Source organism: Saimiri boliviensis, chromosome X (assembly GCF_048565385.1).
Source record: "Saimiri boliviensis isolate mSaiBol1 chromosome X, mSaiBol1.pri, whole genome shotgun sequence".
Classification (NCBI taxonomy): domain Eukaryota; kingdom Metazoa; phylum Chordata; class Mammalia; order Primates; family Cebidae; genus Saimiri; species Saimiri boliviensis.
In genome coordinates this window covers 48482621-48503855 of record NC_133470.1, presented here as the reverse complement: position 1 = coordinate 48503855, position 21235 = coordinate 48482621, and the positions used below count along the sequence as shown (strand labels likewise).

General features: G+C 41.2%; 1 long non-coding RNA gene and 1 other non-coding gene across 2 annotated transcripts in view; both read right to left on the bottom strand.

Moving 5' to 3' along the window:
* LOC120366547 (uncharacterized) overlaps positions 1 to 21235 on the bottom strand; it is a 70233-nt gene that overhangs the window by 28705 nt on the left and 20293 nt on the right. The window contains exon 4 of the long non-coding RNA XR_005581178.2: positions 3762 to 3846. This is a non-coding gene — a long non-coding RNA (uncharacterized LOC120366547). The remainder of the gene's footprint in view (positions 1 to 3761; positions 3847 to 21235) is intronic.
* LOC120366685 (U7 small nuclear RNA) lies at positions 4500 to 4561 on the bottom strand. The gene has a single exon (XR_005581265.1). It is a non-coding gene; the product is annotated as a U7 small nuclear RNA (small nuclear RNA).

Sequence of the window (21235 nt, the reverse complement as noted above, 5' to 3'; positions counted from 1 at the left end):
CCTCCTTCCCTTGCCCAGAAGAAACCACTACTTTTGACTTTTATGTTCTCATTTCCTCGATTTTTGTGAAAACAAATTTTTTTTTTTTTTGAGACGGAGTTTCATTCTTGTTGCCCAGGCTGGAGTGCAGTAGCTCAATCTCAGCTCACAGCAATCTCCACTTCCTGGGTTCAAGTGATTCTCCTGCCTCAGTCTCCCACATAGCTGACATTACAGGCACACACCACCATGTCTGGCTAATTTTTGTATTTTTAGTAGAGACGGGGTTTCACCATGTTAGCCAGGCTAGTCTTGAACTCCTGACCTCAGGTGATCCACCCGCTTTGGCCTCCCAAAGTGATGGGATTACAGGTGTGAGCCACCATGCCTGGCCTGCTTTTTAGAAAACTTCACCTCGCATGTATGTATCGCTGAACAAGGTATTGTTTTGTTCTGAAAACGGAATGGCAAGCACGCACCTAGCTGGTTATGAAAAAAGGCAGTATTGGTACAATTAGTTGAAGAGGCCCAGGAGAGGATAAGCTGAAGAGAATTTCTCAGTCACAGTGAGTCTGGATTCAGTTTCCCTAAGAGTTTACAAGAGCTGCTTCTGGGGAAGTCAGAGGGTAAGGTTCTGAATGGGGCCAGGAAAATACACCCACGTCTCAGCACAGTCAGGGCACCGGCAGGGCTATTGTGCAAACCAGAAATTAGCTGTCTGGTTACCACATGGTTTGATGGGGAGTGGGTTGCTCTGACTCTCTGCTTCTCATCTCTCTATGACCAGCCCCCACCCTCAATAGTAGATCACAGCAGGCAACTTCTGTGGGGTGAAATGCATGTCCACACCTGCTCCAGGCAGCTGCAGTGCTGGTGGGAGGGTGTGCAGGAGCTGGGGCAGCACATACTCAAAACCAGCCAAGTACAGCCTGTCTGAGCCAGACTCACCTGGGCATTCTGGCCTCAGGTTAAGAGTATAGGTGTGGCTGTTTCCTCCTCAGTGAAGAGCAGGCTCTAAAGGATGAATGCCATGAGGAGTAGGTGACTAGGCCAAGGGAATAGACACTTTCTGCTATTTCTTCTCCTCCCCCTTTCTCTTTTTTTTTTTTTTTTTTTTGAAACAGGGTCTCACTCTGTCACTCAGGCTGGAGTGCAGTGGTGCAATCTTGGCTCGCTTCTGTGACTGCTGGGCTCAAGCAACCCCCCACCTCAGCCTCCCTGGTAGCTGGGACCACAGGCACATACCACCACGCTTGGCTAATTCTGTATTTTTTTTGTAGAGATGAGGTCTCGCTATGTTGCTCAGGCTGGTCTTGAACTCCTAGGCTCAAGTGATCTGCCTGCCTCGGCCTCCTGAAGTGCTGGGATTACAGGTGTGAGCCACTGTGCCTGGCAATTCTACCGCCTTCTTGTTTTATTTACTCCCTGTCATCCATGCTCCCATTCCTCCCAACTCCCCGACATAGGCATTTTTCAAATGTGTTTAACTTATATCCTTTTGTGTGCATTTCTGTAAGGTGTTTATTTGGTGTGAATGTGCATATATTTGTAATTTGTGAGTAGTATTGTTATATGGTTCATTCTTTTCCACTCAGTACTACGTGTCGAAGATCATAGTGTTGCCCTATGTACATCTAACTCACTGGCCTAAAGGTTAAGAGGTCCTCTTTGGAGTGCACCTGTCACTATTTCCCTGTGTAGTCCCCTGGTGATGGACATGCAACATGCCTTCAACTTCCCACTGCTGCAAACCACACCATAATGAACACTTACCTACATGACCCTTTATGGACCTGTGTGAGACTTTCTTTGGAGGGCCCATGGGGATAGTGAATTTGACTAAGTACTGCCACATTTATCTCTGGAATGGCTGCCAAAGTCCCTACTCTCAATGTATGAGGATCCCTATGTCCCCGTATCCCCACTAAAGGAGTTGGCATGATTGAGCTTTTTAAAATTTTGTCTGTCTGTGAGATCTAAAGTGAAATCTCATTGTAGTTTTATTTTAGACTTTTCTGTTAATACATATGAACATCTTTTATTATGCCTGTTAGCTTTTTGGGTTTTCCACTTCAGGAAATTGCTTGTTCCTATCCTCTGTAGACCTGTTTGCAACTGGAGGCGCTGCGACTATTTTTCCTCTCTATATGGGCTCCACTGATAATCCTAATCCTGTGGGAAGGCTGGACCCTACCCAGGGTTTTTACACAGCATACCAGGCTCTGTAGTACCTTTCCATATGAATTTTAGGAACAGTTTATCAATTTCTTCAAAAAGACTGCTGAGATTTTAATAGCAATTACACTTAAACTATAGATCAATTTGGGGAGAAGTGACATTATAACAGTACTAAGTTTTCCAATGCACGAATGCTTTTCATTAATTTTACTCCTCTCTTTCAACAATATAAGCATACAAGTCTTCCACATCTTTTGTCAGATTTATTCCTAAGTCACATTTTTAGACATTATTGTAAATGGTATTTAAAAATTTTCTGTATCCAACTGTTCATTGTTAGTATGTAGATATACAACTAATTGTTGTATATTGATCTTATAACCTGCAACTTGCTGAACTCACTTAGTTCTAGTAGGGTTTTATTTTTGGTGGACACAGTCGGATTTTCTACATAGCTGATCACATTGTCTGTAAATACAGTTTAACTTCTTCCTTTCCAATTTGGATGCCTTTTGCTTCTTTTTCTTGCCTGACTGCACTGCCTTCTACTTCAGTATAATGTTGAATAGAAGTGGTGAGAATGGACATCTCTGTTTTGTTTCTGATCTTGGGGGGAAAGCACTCAGTTTTTACCACTAAATATAATGTTAGCTGTGGGTTATTTTGCAGATGCCCTATATCAGATTGAAGAAGTTCCTTTCATTTCCAGTTTGCCAAGAGGTGTTTGTTTTTTAAAATCAGGAATAGATGTTAGATGTTGTCAAATGCTTTTTCTGCATTTATTGCAATAATCACATGGGTTTTCTTTTTTGGTTTCTTAATATATTGAATTACGTGATTGATTTTTTTTACTTTTACTTTAGGTTCTGGGGTACATATGCAGATCATGCAGGATTGTTGCATAGGTACATACGTGGCAAGGTGGTTTGTTGCCTCCATCCCCCTATTACCTATCTGGCACTTCTTCCCATGTTATCCCTCCCTAACCTCTCCACCCCCCACTGCCCCTCCCCTGGTCCCCCTCCCAACAGACCCCAGTGTGTGATGCTCCCCACCCTGTGTCCATGTGTTCTCACTGTTCAACACCTGCCCATGAGCATGATTGATTTTTTTTTTTTTTTTTTTTTGAGACAGAGTTTCGCTCTTGTTACCCAGGCTGGAGTGCAATGGCGCGATCTCGGCTCACCGCAACCTCCGCCTCCTGGGTTCAGGCAATTCTCCTGCCTCAGCCTCCTGAGTAGCTGGGATTACAGGCATGCGCCACCATGCCCAGCTAATTTTTTGTATTTTTAGTAGAGACGGGGTTTCACCGTGTTGACCGGGATGGTCTTGATCTCTCGACCTCGTGATCCACCCGCCTCGGCCTCTCAAAGTGCTGGGATTACAGGCTTGAGCCACCGCGCCCGGCCAAGCATGATTGATTTTTTAATGTCAAGCCAATCCTGCATTCCTGGAATAAATTCCATTCCATTTTGTTATGATACATTATCCTTTTAATACATTATTGGATTTGATTTGATAAAGCTTTGTTTAGAATTTTTGTATCTCTTGAGCTTTCCATTTTAATACTAATGGCTCCTCAAATTTGCCTCCCCACCACGCACCTGTTTTCCGTATGACCCACTCCGCCTGCTCATATCCTCTGGACTGTGTCTGGGATGGTTACTGAGGCTGAGACTTTCCCCAAACCTAGGGAGGGCCAAAGAAAATTTAGAACAAAGATTTGAAAGCATTTTTTACGTGGTCAATCCTACCTCTGAGAATGTGAATCAACTCCTGGCAGCAGTTTTGCCTCTTAACAAAGGCATGTCCCCAACCTGAAGAGCTATCTTCAAAGCCTCCCAGTACCTGACAGGTTAGTTCTTAAGAGAAAAGCATTATTAACTGCTTAGGAGATCCCCTGACCCTAGATTATCCCCTCTGTCACTGCTCCCCCATATGGTACTGCTCTGCTCCAAAAAGGAAATATCCAATTCTTCCCACTGAAGAATTCTATCCCATTCTGACTGCCTACTTGATAGCCCACACTCTAAGGGCCCAAATAACCCCTTCAAATTCCTGACCTTGTGTTTTTTTTGTGGATGGCTTTTGTTTCCAAGACATTAGAGGAACACACAGGGCAGGATATACTCTTTTCCCCATTGCACCATAGAAGCTCTTCTTCCTTCAATCCCCTCATTGCAAAAGTAACAATGGTAGTAACAGCAAACACATAAACAGTGCTTACTACATGCTGTGCATTATTCTAAATACTTTATGTAAGCTAACTCATTTAATACCCTCAATAATCCTATGAAGTGCATATTATTACTATCCCCATTTTTGTTTTATTTATTTTTTAAAGGGGCTTTATGGCAAAACCCAGAAAGCCTGCTAGGCAAATTCTAAAAGAGTTATAACACCACTATCCCCATTTTTACAAAAGAAACTACAGAAGATTGAGGTCAAGTGACTTGACCAGCTCTGGGATTTGAATTCAGGCAGTCTGGCTCAAGTCTACTGCACTATCATACTCGCAAGTGACAGAATTGTGGCACCGACCCATGTTTGCACACAGTAGAGGGGGGTCCCTCTGCCCACCATTCATACAAATTCTAAGGCTTTAGAATATGTCATACATGTGTTATCTCTGGTGCCTTTGGCCAAATCTGGTGTCAGTGAGTTTCTCACTGCTGCTGACAACCACATATATATGTTTGGAAACAAACATTATGTAGGGATGGGCGTGGTGGCTCATGCCTGTAATCCCAGCACTTTGGGAGGCCAAGGGGTGTGGATCATTTGAGGCCAGGAGTTTGAGACCAGCCTTACTGACATGGTGAAACCCTGTCTCTACTAAAAATATAAAAATTAGCTGGGTGTGATGGCAGGAACTTGTAGTCCCAGCTACGTGGAGGGTGAGGCAGAAGGATCACTTAAAACTCAGGAGGTGGAGGTTGAAGTGAGCTGAGATTGTTCTACTGCACTCCAGCCTGGGTGATAGAGTGAGCCTCTAAAAAAAAAAAAATGCAGGGAAAAGAACACTTTAAAAAAAGACATTATTATTTAATGTCATCAGAGCCACAAGAAGAAAAGAAGAAAACAATGCATTCATGAAGCAAGATTAGGAAGCTGTAAAAAGGAACACTTGCAAGACAACACCAACTAAAGAGATCTTAGAGTCATGCAATAATCAAAGGACCTTCAAAGCAGCCAGAGAAAAAGAACACCTACAAAAAAAACACAATTAGAGTACAGTAGACTTTGCAACAGTAATCATGGAAACCAGACAAGAGTGTCCTCTTAGTGTCAGTGTTTAATATCCTTCTAAAAAGATACTTTAGAACTGGGTACCTATCAAACCTATCTTAAGAAGAATAAAAGGAAAAAAAGGCATTTATAGATAAACACAGACTAAGACTTTCCAATTAAGTGATCTAACTAAAGGATCTTCTAAAGTTCTGTATATATTTCAAGAAGAAGAAAAATCACCCAAAAAACAACAGTTGAGGTAAAAGAAGGTAGGCAAATAAAAGGTAAATGAGTATTTAAATCTAAGCAAGCAATGTCTGCATAAAATAACGATATTGTTAGTGTTGTCCTTAATAAGGGAGGACAAAACAGTAGACATAATAACATGTAAATTGTGAGACATTAAAGATTTATAAAGTCTGTGAACTGTTTGGGTGGGGAGTAGGTTTAACTTTGGAATTTAGGTTAAATATACATGGTAAGCTTTCAAGGCCAAGGCCAATTGCTAAATAAATAAATAAATAAAAATAAAAAAATCTGTGCTTTTTTTTTTTTTTTTTTTTTTTGAGACAGAGCCTTGCTCTGTCACCAGGCTGGACTGGACTACAGGCAGTGGTGCTATCCCAGCTCACTGCAACCTCCACCTCTCGGGTTCAAGCGATTCTCCTGCCTCAGCCTCCCAAGTAGCTGGGACTACAGGCATGTGCCACCATGCCCAGCTAATTTTTGTATTTTTAGTAGAAACGGGGTTTCACCATGTTGCACGATGGTCTTGATCTCTTGACCTGATGATCCGCCTGACTTGGCCTCCCAAAGTGCTGGGATTACAGGTGTGAGCCACCATGCCTGGCCTTAAAAAAAAATTTTTGGAGGGACTAACAAAAAAAAACTCCACAAAACAGAAAAGGCACAAATATGAACAACATAAAAGATACTGCAAAAAAATTTAAAATAAGAATATAATTAATTTGAAAACTTAGATGAATTGGACCAATTCCTAGAAAACTCATGTATTTATTGAATGAGATCACTATAACCTTAACCAGTCAAATACAGATGGCTAAAGATGCAAAAATCCTAAACAATTTATTAGCAAACCACATCCAGAATGAATAAAATAAGATTTAATACAACATAAAAATATTGAGTTTAATCCCAGAAATGCAAGAGCAGTTTAACATTAGAAAATTCCCCTAAGGGCTGGGTGTGGTGGCTCACACCTGTAATCCCAGCACTTTGGGAGGCCGAGGCGGGAAGATCATGAGGTCAAGAGATCGAGACCATCCTGGCCAACATGGTGAAACCCTGACTCTACTAAAAATACAAAAATTAGCTGGGTGTGATGGCGCACATCTGTAGTCCCAGCTACTTGGGAGGCCGAGGTAGGAGAATCACTTGAACCCGGGAGGTGGAGGTTGCAGTAAGCTGAGATTGTGCCACTGCACTCTAGCCTGGTGACAGAGCAAGACTCTGTTCTCAAAAAAAAAAAGTTCCCTTAAGAAGGTGATTCTATGACTCTGAGGGGGCAGCTTGGTCCTCTTTGATAGACTTAGAAGAGGCTGAGGAAGAGGTAGGTCCCCGGGGGAGGTGTATTTGAAGAGGGCAGGCTGGGGAGGGGCCTGGGATCTGTGAAGGCCCCCACCTTGCATATTATACACTACTATAATCATACACAAATGATTCTAAGCTAGGTACATTCATCTCATTTCACAAATGATACAACTAAGGCTGAACAAGGCCAGGAAATTCAACCAAGGTCACAACACTAGTAAGTAGCTGAGCTGCAATCCAAATCCAGGTTGGTCTGGATCTACAGCTCATGCTCTCACCACTCTCCCTTTAATAGCGTCAGTAGTAGGTGTTCAATAAATGGTGGCCTAGGGCCAGGTACTTTACATATGCTTTAATATCCACAACAACTGTCCCACGTGGGCAGCCCCTTTTACTGATGAGGAAACTGATGCTCAAAGAGAACAGGTAACTTGGCTAAGGTCACAAAACCAAGATGTGGGGCCTCCCTACTTTAAAACTGGGCCTGCCAGACTCCACAATATACTTTTCCTGGATTAGTGTGGGTGTGAATGCAGCTCAAGGAGATGAACCCCGGTATCGAGGACAGGATGAGCAGGTCCTGTCCATTCCCTGAAAAATGAGGGTTTCTACTCCACAGCCAGTATCAGAAGTCAGGAAAACTCCTCTTCACAGTATCTCCACATATGGGGCCAAGGGAGACCTCATAACCACCAGGACAGTGGGAGTAACCGGAACCCCATAGGAGGTCTAGAGGAAGCCAGTCACATTAACTTCAGAGTCTAGGCAAGGAAACCAGGGACATGGGAAGCTGATATGGACAAGCTTGTGGACAGTCACGTCACACCAACTTTCTATTAATTTTATGAATAGTTATCATATTAGCATGTCAGGGAAGGTCCCAAACTCATGTCTGCATTTTAGTAGTCTCCTAGGATGGGGTCATGGAAGGACAGACAAACTGTGAGTGTCATTAGGCAGGTTGGCACACACCACGCTGCTTCTCATTTTTGGGCCTCTGCCCATGCTGTACTCTGTGTGTGATGGTTAATACTGAGTGTCAACTTGATTGAAGGATGCAAAGTCTTGTTCCTGGGTGTGTCTGTGAGGGTGCTGCCAAAGGAGATTAACATTTGAGTCAGTGGACTGGGAGAGGCAGACCCACCCTCAATCTGGGTGGGCACCAACTAATCAGCTGCCAGCACAGCTAGAATAAAGCAGGCAGAAGAACACGGAAGGACCTGACTTACTAAGCCTTCCAGCCTTCATCTTTCTCCCGTGCTGGATGCTACCTGCCCTTGAACATCAGACTGCAAGTTCTTCAGCTTTTGGACTCTCAGACTTAACATGAGTGGTTTGCCAGGGCCTCTCAGGCCTTTGGCCACAGACTGAAGGCTACACTGTTGGCTTCCCTACTTTTGAGGTATTAGGACTCAGAATGGCTTCCTTGATCCTCAACTTGCAGATGGCCTATCATGGGACTTCACCTTGTGATCGTGTGAGTCAATTCTCCTAATAAACTCCCCTTCATATAGACATCTATCCTATTAGTTCTGTCCCTTTAGAGAACCCTGACTAATAACACCTTGCCTGGATTGCCCTCTCTTCCCTTTGTTCATCTAGAAGATTCCTCCTAATCTTTTAAGATTTAGTTCATATGCCATCTCTTCGAAGAAACCTTCCTTGGTCCCCTGAGCTGGGTTGTATATTCCATAGGGGCTTTCACAATCTATTCTACCCACCAGTGTTACTGCACTGACCACACTGCCCTGAAATTATGGTTCTGTGTCTGGAAACACACCTTATTCATCTCTTTGTCTTCAGTGTACAACACAAGGCCTGACACACAGTTAGTGGTCAAATTTTGCTCAACTGAACTTATAGCTAGTTGGATGGTTAAACTCGGTGTGCTAATGATTAATAAACTGATGTTGGCCTAGATAGGAAGGTCTCTAGTGGCATGCCACAGGGATCTAATTATACATGGCACTCTATATAATTCTGATGGCATTCTGATGAAACTAGTGGGTGACAAAAACAGGAGAGTAGGTTACACATTAGATAACAGAATTAGTATACAGAGCCGTGAGCAGGCAGAAACACCGGAGCCAGGCTAGGCCCCAGTAGGGTTAGGGGCAAAGTCAGCACTAAAACTCCACACAGCCTGTTGTCACTTTGACAATGAGAAAAACTCTTTTTAAGCTGTAACTTACCCTCCCAGGTTGTCTCCCATTATAACAACACTTACTATGAGCCCAACATCATACCACCTTCCATGCTATCCCCTGCACTGCACTCCCCTGCACCAAGTACCACAGGTAAAGTATTATGAGTCAGCTCTGCTTGGCCAGGGGACCAGGAAACAGTTCCTCACAGTGCAAGAGAAAGGGGAATGATAGCTAGGATTAGAAAGCTCGATGACAGTTGGGGTTTTGTTGTTCACCAGCTTAATAGGCAGCATGACAACACAGCAGTTTGAGAGCTATTTGAATAAGAAGGCCTACCTTCAGGAGCCCTAGGATGTACAGCCAGTCAAAGAATATGGGGCTTTGCCACAACGCTACCAACTGATAACTTGCTTCCCAAAAGAACCCAGGAGCTATTCTCACTGCTTCTTCACAGCCCCCACCCTTCTAAAAAATGACATCCAAGTTCCTTAGCATGGCATTAAAGGCCTTCATGCCTAGCCTACTCCTCAAGGCATTTATCTCTATCTTCCACATTAATCAATTAAGTCATTCATCCATTCATTCAGTTTATTTCACAAACATTTATTAAGTACTATGCACTGTTCTCTTTTGGCACTGGCAATACAGCAGTGAATAAAACAGAAGTCCCTGCTTTGTGGAGCTTACAGTCTACTGGGGAGAGACAAACACTAACCACAATATATAAAATATACCAGGCAGTGATCAGTGCTTTGTAGAAAAACATATATAAAGTAGGATAAAGAGATAGAAAATGCATGGGATGGAGCAATGTTAGATATGTTGATCAGGAAACACTTCTCCAGGGAGGTGACATTTGAGCACACTGGAAGTACTAGGGCAACTCATCAGATTATTTGGGAGGAAGGGTGTTCCAGGCAGTGAGAAGAACAAGTACAAAGGCCCTGAAAAGGAAGGGTATCTAGCACGCTTGGGAAACAGCAGGGAGGCCAGTGTGGCCGGAGAAGAGTGAGTGATAGTTAGAGTGATAGGAAACAATGCAAGAGAGGTAAAGGGAACCAGATTATGTAGGAACTTTTGGGCCATGGTGAGGGCTTTGGCTTTTGTTGAGGGTGGTGGAAGCCATGGGAGAATTCTGAATAGTGAAAGGACATGATCTGATTTGGACTGTATAAAGAATTTCAGAGAAGAATAGTAGTAGGTACTAGAACATTAAGCAAAAGAAAACAAAATACACAATTATTAGCTCCAAGGAAAATAAAAGGGTAAACAACAAGGGATATGTAATCAGAATATACTATGTAGTTTAGATGTGAACAATATTTACAATGTCATACTCATGCAAGCAGTGACTGTTGGTTGAACAAAAATTATATAAAATGTTTTAAAGAAGTAATAACAGATTTACATAATCACGAAGATGACCAAACAATAAGAGTCTATTAGGGATGACTAGGCAGATTAGCAAGTAAAATATATGAGATTTGTACAAATGAAAAATGTAACTTTTGAAATAAAAAACTCAATGGACAGATTAAAGAGCAGATTAGACATAGTTGAAGAAAGAATCAGTAATCTGAAAGATATATCTAAAGAAATTATCCAGAATGAAGTGCAGAAAGGCAAGGAGATAGAAAATATCAGAGATGTTATGAGATACTGAGTATAGAATGAGGAGGTCCAAAATATGACTAACTCTATTCTGAGAAGGAAAAACTAGAAAAAATGAAAGAAAGGCAGTATGTGAAGAGATAATGGTTGAGAATTTCCCAGAAATTATGAAAAGCATGAACCTACCGAGCCATGAAGCATGATATTTCCAAAATATATATATAAAAAAAAACATATGTAAATGTGCTAGAGTAAAACTGCAGGAACCCCTGCACATTCTACTCCACACACACACTCTTACTCACCAAAACAAAAACAAAACCAGCAATTAGTTTGATAGTCAACTTCTTATTAGCAACAAAGTAGACTTCTCAAAGCCAAAAGAGAATGGAACCATATCTTCCAGGTGTTGAGTAAAACTACCTGTAACAAACTATCTTTTAAGAATAAGGATAAAATAAAGATATTTACATATAAGAAAGACTGGAAGAATTGAACATCAAGACACCCTTACTTAAAAAAAAAAAAAAAAAAAAAAAACCAAACAAACAAAAAAAACCTCTTAAACACTATCTTCATAATGAAAGAAAATAATCCCAGAAGGATGGTCTGAGATACAAGAATGTGTATGCATGTAAATCCAAACAAACACCGTCTATATAAAATAATACTGATAATGATGCATAATTGTGAGGTTAAAAAAAGGAACAAACTAACATATTTGAAAACAATAGTATGTGGTCAGAAGAGGAATGAGTAGAGTTTAAGGTTTCTAAGCTTCCTGCATTCTTCAAGAAGGGGACTAAAACGCTATTTAACTATATACTTTATAAGTTAAACATATATGGAAAATACCAAGAATAACCACAGTAAGAACAGAAAAAGAAATATGAAAAATAGGGAGAAAAAAATTGAGTAAGAAAACAAATCTCAAAACTAAAAAAGCAGATGACAAAAAAGAAAATGAAGCATAGAAAAGGTAGTGATGGTAAACAGAAATAAAAAAGTATGATGGCAGAAACAAGCCCAAATATATCACAGTAAATGTAAACAGACTAAACTTGCCAATTAAAAGAGATCATCAGATTAGATTTCTTTAAAGGTCCAGTTACATGTTGTTTCCTAGAGATATAATTAAAGTATAACAGTATGAAAATGCTCAAAAGCAAAAGGATGGAAAATTATATACTACATAAATCCCAACAAGAAAAGCTTGTGTTGTTACATTAAAATAGATTTGAAAGAAAAATGCATTATCAGGAATAGAGAGGGTCATTACATATTTATCAGGAAGATATAACAATTCGTAATTTGAATATTCCTAATGAAATACCCTCAATATATAAAGCAAGAAATGAGAAAGAATTATAGGGAGAAATTGCCAAATCCACCATCACAGTTGAATATGAACACACCTCTTTCAATTATTGGTAGATCATGACCAAAAAAATCAGTATAGATAAGTAAACGTTGAACAACAGTTGACAAACTTGATAATAGACATATGTAGATCTCTGTATTCAACAATTAGAGAACACACATTCTTATAAATTAGCACATAGGAAGCATTTGAAAATATTGGTCACATACTAAGCCATAAAACAAGTCTAAAAAATTTCAGAGTTGTTATCACGCGAACCACATCTTCTGACCATAATGCAATTAAGATAGATTTCAATAACAAAGAGATAAATTTTTAAATCCCCAAACATTTGGAAATCTACATTTCTATATAGCTTACAGGTCAAAGAAGTAACTTTGATGTAAATGAAGAACTCATAACTGAACAATAATGAAAATACTACATATCTAAACTCGTGAAGAAGCAGTATTTAGATGGAAATTATATCCTTAAATACACAAATTAGAAAATGGGCAATAATAAAAATTAATTAGCTCAATGTCCAGTTAAAGAAATTAGAAAAAGAACAACAGAATAAACCCAAAAAATGTAGATGGAAGGAGATCAAAAAAGATAAGAGCAGAAATTAAAGAAATAGAAAACAAAGATACAATAGAGAGGAGCAACAAAGCCAAAAGTTGGTTCTTTGAAAAGACTAATAAAATAGATAAACCTCTGGTGAGATTGATCAAGAAAAAAAGTGAGAAGGCACAAATAACCAATATTAGTAATGAAAAAGGAGACATCGTTACAGTTTATATACAGCAGAGAATAAAAAGGAAACTTTATGCCAATGAATTTGAAAACGTAGACAAAATAGACCAACTCCTAGAAAACTGTATCTTATCAAAATCGACTCAAGAAGAAAAGGAAATCCTCAACAGTTCCATAGCTACTAAAGGAATTACAGCAGTAGTTAAAACTCTTCCCACCAAAACAAACAAACAAAAAATAGCAGGCAGATTCTTCCACTTGTTATGTGGATTACAGGTAGGTGAAGAGATATTGATTCCCTCAGCCCTAGAAGTGCCGGGCAGGACCTGAGGCAGTGGAGACCCTAGGCAGACCACTTCTCTCTATGCTGACAAATCCCTCTGCAGTTCCTGCAGGTGGTGAGCACAAATAAGTAGCATCCAACTCTGCAGTAAATGCTAAGCAGGGCCAAGAAGGTGCTCTATCACTTGGACGGCCTCTTCAGTAGCCAGCTCCTGTAGTCTTCTGCTCATTGAGGACAAGGGACCTGTGGAGCTGCTGGAGGAGTCTGTGTTCCAGTTTCCAAGAAACACCACGCACAGCCCAACTTGTGACTGGTTGGGATGGGGCTGGGTGCAGGGAGACCAAGGAGGGGCTTCTAGAGGGTGTAGCTCCAGGTAGAGACCCTGAAACTGTCTTCCCGAGTATCAGATACTTTTATCCATTTGCAGCTTGCAGCTGATGAGCCCTTTTAATGGTATCCAAGCTAGCTGCAGGGTGATGGTTCTAATAATGATGCATGTTCTGCAAATAAGAGCTTCATCATTATTTTGAAATTGTTAATATGAAAGCGTTTAACTGGATTTGAAATCTATTCACATCATCATGAGAAGTTTTAACAATATACTTGTCAGTGAAACAAAAAGAAAAGCTGTTCGATATCATTCCAATTGTTAAACATCTTTGAAACATTTAAAAATTGGCTTTAAATATTTTATCACCTACTTATACAAAGAAAGACGTTTATGGATAGCAACTGTTAGAAATGTGAAGAACACATCATTAAAAAGTCTTGCTCAGGATTTGTGTGTAGCCATTTCAAGCATAAAGCCTTATAAAATAAACATGGAAGCAAATTTCAACTTTCTCATTTACAATTTTTTGAAAAAATTCTAATTTAGAAGTTTAATATTAACTCGATATTAAAAAGGAAAACACTAGACCAAGATGGTTTTACAGGAGTTCTACCAAACCAATCATTCCAAAGTTATACAGCATCTTCCAGAATATTGTAAAAGAAGGAACACTCTGACTCATTCTATACCAGCAGAACCTTAATGCCAAAAGCCAATAAGAACAGCCTGAGAAAGGAAAAGTAAAGACCAACTTTATTCATGGACACATGCAAAATTCCAAACTTTTGTCTACCAATCTGAGTCCTGCACTATATAAAAAAATAAAAGGCCATGACTAAGTCGTGTTTATACAAGAAATGCAAAGATGGTCTAACACGAGGAAAATCTATAAATGCATTTACCACATATCAGATTACTGGAGAAAAAAACAATCATCCTAAGAAACAGAAAAGGCATTTGGTAAAAATTCAACACCCTTTCATGATTAATAAAAGCCTCTCAGTACGGAGTAATAAGATAGAACTTGTTTAGTCTGATAAAACCTGTGGGAAATCTATAGCAAATACAGTATCATTCTTAATAGGGAAAAGTTAGTGGTGTTTCCTCTAAAATTCATAAGACATGGATGCATGCTGTCATCACTGTCCTGGTCATCTCAGTATGACAAGAAAAATAAAGGTATAATCATTGGAAAGGAAAAAGACAAAACTGTCATTATTTACAGCTGATATGGTTGTCACTACAGAAAACATAAAAGAACATACAGACACCTTAAAAGGAACCAGGGCTCCTTGGAGAAATGGCTGATTCCAGGACTAAGGGAGGAAAATACAAGATGAGTCTGGAGCATCTCCTTGTGCTGGCAAGCAAAGCAGTGCTCAAAACCAAAGGATGGGATTATGTAAAATGGACATAGGAGCCAACCTGCAAGAGTCCCCAGTGGCCAAAACTGGACTAATTTGGCAACAAAACAAAGAATACAGTATTAGATTTATAACTCAAATTTTAAAATAAATATGCATGATTTCATACGGATATAAATAAGTGACTGAATAAATAAAGGATAAGAGACAAAGCTTTACAGAAGAATTACAAATTATATATATAGATATACCCTCTTCCAGGAGCTGCAGCTCAATTCTTCCCATCTCCTTGAGGGTGGGCTATTTCTTCCAAAGAACAGACTATGAAAAGAGAAAAGCAGCCACTTGCCAGGGGAAAAACCTGGCAAACACCACCTTAACCAAGGGATGAAGGCTCACAAAACCAGGGATGCCAAGTGGATACCAGTACCTCCGATACAATCTGATAAGAAAGGCATTTAAACTCTGGTGTTCTTTCCAAAAACAATCCCAGTCTAAATATGAGCAAAACTTCAGACAAATAGAAATTGAGGAACATTCGACAGTATTCCTTAGAACTGTTAGCTCATAAAAAACAAGAACATTCTCAACTTAACAGACTTAAAAAAAACCACGACAGACTGAGAAACTGTTACAGACCAGGGGACACTATAGAGACATGACAACTAAATGCAATGTGATATTTTGAATTGGATCCTGGAAAAAAAAAAAAAAAAAAAAGAACACTAATGGAAAAACTGATAAATCCATGCATGCAAAGTCTGATGTTTAGGTAACCGTAATATATCAATGTTGCTTTCTTACTTTTGATAAATGTACTACAGTGAGGAATATACAGGAACTCTCTGTATATCTCTTAATCAACTTCTCTGTAAATCGAAAACTATTCCAAAATAAAAACTCGCTTAAAAATAAGTTTAGGGCCGGGCATGGTAACTCAATCCTGTAATCCCAGCACTTTGGGAGGCCAAGGTGAGAGGTTCACCTGAGGTCAGGAGTTCGAGACCAGCCTGGCCAACATCATAAAACCTCATCTCTATTAAAAATACAAAAACTTAGCCGGGTATGGTGGCACCCGCCTGTAATCCCAGCTACTGGGGAGGCTGAGGTAGGAGAATCACTTGAACCTGGGAGGCAGAGGTTGCAGTGAGCCAAAATTGCACCACTGCACTCCAGCCTGGGTGACAGAGCAAGACTGGACCTCAAAAAAAAAAAAAAGTGTAATAAGGCAAATGGTTATAATACTAATATACAAAAGCCAACTTCATTTCTATATGCCTGCAGAAGAGATTAAAAATACAATAAAAAGATTCCACTTATAACAGCAGCAAACCCATAAAGCACCAATAAATAAATCTAACACAAGATATGTAGCCCTTATGCAGAAAAATATAAAGGTCTGCCAGCTGGGTGCAGTGGCTCACGCCTGTAATCCCAACACTTTGGGAGGCTGAGGCAGGTGGATCATGAGGCCAGGAGTTCAAGACCAGCCTGTCCAAGATGGTGAAACCCTGTCTCTACTAAAAATACAAAAATTAGCCAGGCGTGGTGGTGGGTGCCTGTAATCCCAGTTGCTTGGGAGGCTGAGGCAGAGAATTGCTTGAACCCAGAAGGTGGAGGTTGCAGTGAGCTGAAATCATGCCACTGCACTCCAGACTGGATGACAGAGTGAGACTCCATCACAAAAAAAAAAAAAAGCTCTGCCAAAAGACATTCAAGAATTTATTTACAATAGAGAGCTATGTTATGCTCTTAGTGAGGAAGACTCAATACCATCAACATATCAATTCTCTTCAAAATGATCTACAGATGCATTGCAATTCCAACCTTTTTGTAGAATATGACAAGTTGATTTTGAAATGTTTTTTTTTTTTTTTTTTTAAAAAAAGTGGGGGCCAGGAGTGGTGGCCCCTACCTGTAATCCCAGCACTTTGGGAGGCCAAGGCGGGAGGATCACTTGAGGACAGAAGTTCAAGACCAGCCTGGGCAACATGGCAAAACCCTGTCTATACAAAAAATAGGAAAACTAGCTGGGTGTGGTGGCATGCCCCAATAGTCCCAGTTACTTGGGAGACGGAGGTGGGAGGACTGCTTGAGCCCTAAAAGGTTGAGGCTGCAGTGAGCTGACTGCACCACTGCACTCCAGCCTGTTTGACAGAGCAAGACCCTGCCTCAAGTAACTAATTAATAAAATAAAATAACAAAGGGGGGGCCAGGCGAGGTGGCTCATACCTGTCATCCCGGCACTTTGGGAGGCCAAGATGGGTGGACTGCTTGAGCCCTGGCATTCAAGGCCAGCCTGGTTAACATGGGGAGACCGTCTCTACAAAAAAATACAACAACTAGCTGGGCATGATGGCGTGCACCTGTAGTCTCAGCTACCCAGGAGGCTGAGGTGGGAGAACTGCTTGAGTCCAGGTCAAGGCTGATAAGAGCCAAGACCACAACACTGCACTCTAGCCTGGGCAACAGGGCAAAAACCTATCTCTAAATAAATAAATAAATTTAAACAACAAAGGGCTGAGAATATATGATACTTCTGATGAAAAATAAGATGGGAAGATTTTGCTTTACCAAATGTCAAGATTTATTATGAAGGCAAGGTAATTAAGGCAGTATAGTACTGGTTCAGGAACATAAGGTTGGCCAACAGCAAAGAGAGGCCAGAAACAGATCTATATGGATATGGAACTGATGCTCCAGGCCAGAGGTGGCTTCTCAGATTATGTTATCCATATGGAAAATAATAAAACCAGCTCCCTACCTTATACCACACAAAAACCAATTCCATTTGGACTTAAATGTGAAAGGCAAACTTTTAAAACTTTGAATAAAGAACATGTATATGACTGTAGGTTAGATAAGACAAAACAAAAAACTGCTGGCTATAATACAGAAAAGATGGATTTGTTCAACTCAAAAATAAGACTAGCTTGGGCAAAAGGGAGACCCTGTCTCTACAAAAAAATTTAAAAAATTAGCCAGGTATGGCTAATTTACAGGCATGGCACACGCCTGTAGACCCAGCTACTTGGGAGGTAGGAGGATCATCTGAGCCCAGGGAGGTCAAGGTTGCAGTCAGCTGTGATCCCAACACTGCACTCCAGCCTGGGTGACAGAGTGAGATCCCGTCTCAAATTAAAAACAAAAAATTAAAAATAAGAATTTCTGCTCATGCAAAGACACCATTTAAAAAGCCTCAAAATTACATAAACTATTTAACACACACAACTGACCAATGATGAGGATCCACATAAAGAATGCCTACAAATCAATAAAAAATGATTTAGGCACAGTGATACACATCCATAACCCTAGCTACTTGGGAGACTGAGGCAGGAGGATCCTTTGAGCCTAGGAGTTCCAGACCAGTCTGGGCAACGTAGTGAGAACCCATCTCAAAAAAAAAAAAAAAAAAAAAAAAAAAAGATTTAATTTTTAAGACAGAGTCTGGTTCTTCCACCTAGGCTGGTGTGCAGTAGCATGACGTCAGCTCATTGCAGCCACCACCTCCTGGGCTCAAGCCATCCTCCCACCTCAGCTTCCCAAGTAGCTGGAACCACAGGCAGGCACTACAACACCCAGCTAATTTTTATATTTTTTGTAGAGATGGGGTTTCATCATGTTGCCCAGACTAGTCTTAAATTCCTGGATTCAAGCGATCTGCTTGCCTTGGCCTCCCTAAGTGCTAGGATTACAGGCATGAGCCATTGTACCCAGCCAAAAAAATTTTAATATGCTAAAGACATGAATAGGCCTTTCACAGAAGAGGAAACGTGTGGCTAAGGACTATGAAAAAATGCTCGACCACATTAATGACTAGGAAAATGCTAATATGTCCACAGTGAAATATCATTTTACACTTAGCATAATAACAAAAATTAAGGAAGACAATATCAAGTATATGAAGATGTGGATCAATAGGATCTCTTATACATTTCTGAAAGTAGTATAAATTGGTACCATCAGTTTCGCATAATCCTGTGAAGTCAAATTTTTGGATGTTCTATTAACCAACAATTGCATTCCTAGGTCTGTATACCTTAGAAAAATGGGTGTGTGTGTGTCCCAGGAGACATGCCTAAGAATGCTCATAGCAGCAATGTCCATAAGAGCAAAAAGCTGGAAATGACCCAAATGTCCAACAACAGATGAATAGACAATTTGTCTTATGGTCACCCAAGGGTTGTACAGCACTGAGAATGAACAAACTCTAGCTACATGCAACAACATAGGTGAATCTTAGAAATGTAATAATATTCAATGAAAACAGTTAAGTCTCAGAAGACCACATACAGGGCTAGGCATGGTGGATCATGCCTGTAATCCCAGCACTTTGGGAGGCTGAGGCAGGTGGATCACCTGAGGTCAGGAGTTCAAGACCAGCCTGTCCAATGTGGTGAAACCCTGACTCTACTAAAAATACAAAATTAGCTGGGTGTGGTGATGCATGTCTGTAATCCCAGCTACTCGGGAGGTTGAGGCAGGAGAATCGCTTGAACCCAGGAGGCAGAGGATGCAGTAAGCCAAGATCATACCACTGCACTCCAGCTTGGGCGACGAGTGAAACTCTGTCTCAAAAAAAAAAAAAAAAAAAAGACCACATACAGTATGATACTATTTTTACAAGGCTCACAACTGAGTCAAATAAACAATGTATTGGTTAAGCATCCCCACAAATTTAAAAGAAATTCCATATATCAAAAAGGGTAAGGGAATGTTAAGCACAAGACTTAGGAAAGTAGTGATTTTAGGAGTGGAGTGGTAGGGAGGGTGAGGGATGTAACAGAAAATGACACATGGGTAGACACTATCATTAATGTTCTTGGGTGGGGTTGTGAGCTCTTGGGTTTTCATTATATTATTATAACTCATGTGTATAATGTATATACTCTGGAGGCTTTTGTTTGTTTTTGAGATGGAGTCTCGCTGTATCCCCCAAGCTGGAGTGCAGAGGCGTGATCTCGGCTCCCTGCAACCTCAGCCTCCTAGGTTCAAGTGATTCTCCTGACTCAGCCTTCTAAGTAGCTAGGATTACAGGTGCCCGCCACCACACCCAGCTAATTTTTATATTTTTAGTAGAGACAGGATTTCACCATGTTGGCCAGGCTGGTCTTGAACTCCTGACTTCAAGTGATCCGCTCACCTTGGCCTCCCAAAGTCCTGGGATTACAGGTGTGAGCCACCGCATCCGGACTATTCTTTTATCATATATCTAATATATGTCATATGAACAAATGGCAAATAGGAAAAGAGTAGAGAAAGTGAGGAATGAAAACTCTTGAAGAGTTTTGCTGTTAGGGGAATTGAGAAATTAAGTCATAACTGCAAGGGCTTGTGAGATAAAAAGGATTTAAAGGTTTTTTTTTAAAAGACAGGAATAACAGTAGATAGATGGAATGGTAGAGCAAGGACTTTGATGAATTCACTTTCCCTCTAAAACAGTGAAAAGATACAAACAAACTCAAATCAACCATTTTAGAACTCTGGAAATTAACCAAAGCCACAGAATGAAATGAAAATCATCTATCCAAAGAAACTATTCAATATTGGTAAGCCAGTGGGGTCTATGACATTTCACCTGTGTTCCCATCCTCCCTTCCTGTCCTTCCCTAGCTCAGTGGTACAGGATCCAAAAGGTGACCAAATTCCAGACAACAGAGATTTCACCGCCTTTCACTCCAGGCCTGCCTGGCAGTCTCAGTCTCTGGAGCCACCCCAGTGCCAGTCAGCCCCCACAGACTCAGGTACCAGGTTTCTTCCAGGCAGAGGCCAACCCAGTTGGCTGTGGGTCCCAGATCACCCTCAGCATGGGCTGGCCCCCATGGCCCAAGATTTCAGGCCCACTCTACCACCAGGCCAGTCCCTGAAGCACTAGGCCAGCCCCCACAGCACTAGTCATCAGGCCAGCACCTGCAGACCCAGCATCCAGCAAGAACCTGTGGACACAGGCTCCCGGCCCACCCAGTGCCAGGCCACAGGGCATGTGGTCCCAGGCTCCAGGACTACCTTAGGTTCCAGCCCAACCCAGAACCAGGTCGACGTACATAGTCCTGGTCCGCAGGCCTGTCCTAGCACCAGGAGAGCACTTCTAGATTCAAGTACCAGGCTGGCACCTGCAGACACAGACTCTGGGCCTGTCCAGTGGCAGGCTGTTCTCTGTGGCCCCACCCTTCAGGCTGGTCCCTGCAGCTCCATGCTCCAACAGATCCGGGGCCCAGGTACATCCCAGTAGATCCCTGTGCTAGCAAATCCAGGCTCCACACTGGCCCCAGCACCACACAGTTCCCAGGCTTGAGGCTGGTCTTCATGGCCCCAGGCTCCAGCCGACCCAGAGTTCGGGCCTACCCTAGTAATCTCTGGTGCCAAACCAACCCCTGTGGACTGAGGCTCCAGGACCACCCTTGCAGACTGAGGATCCAGGCCCCCATAGACCCAGACATG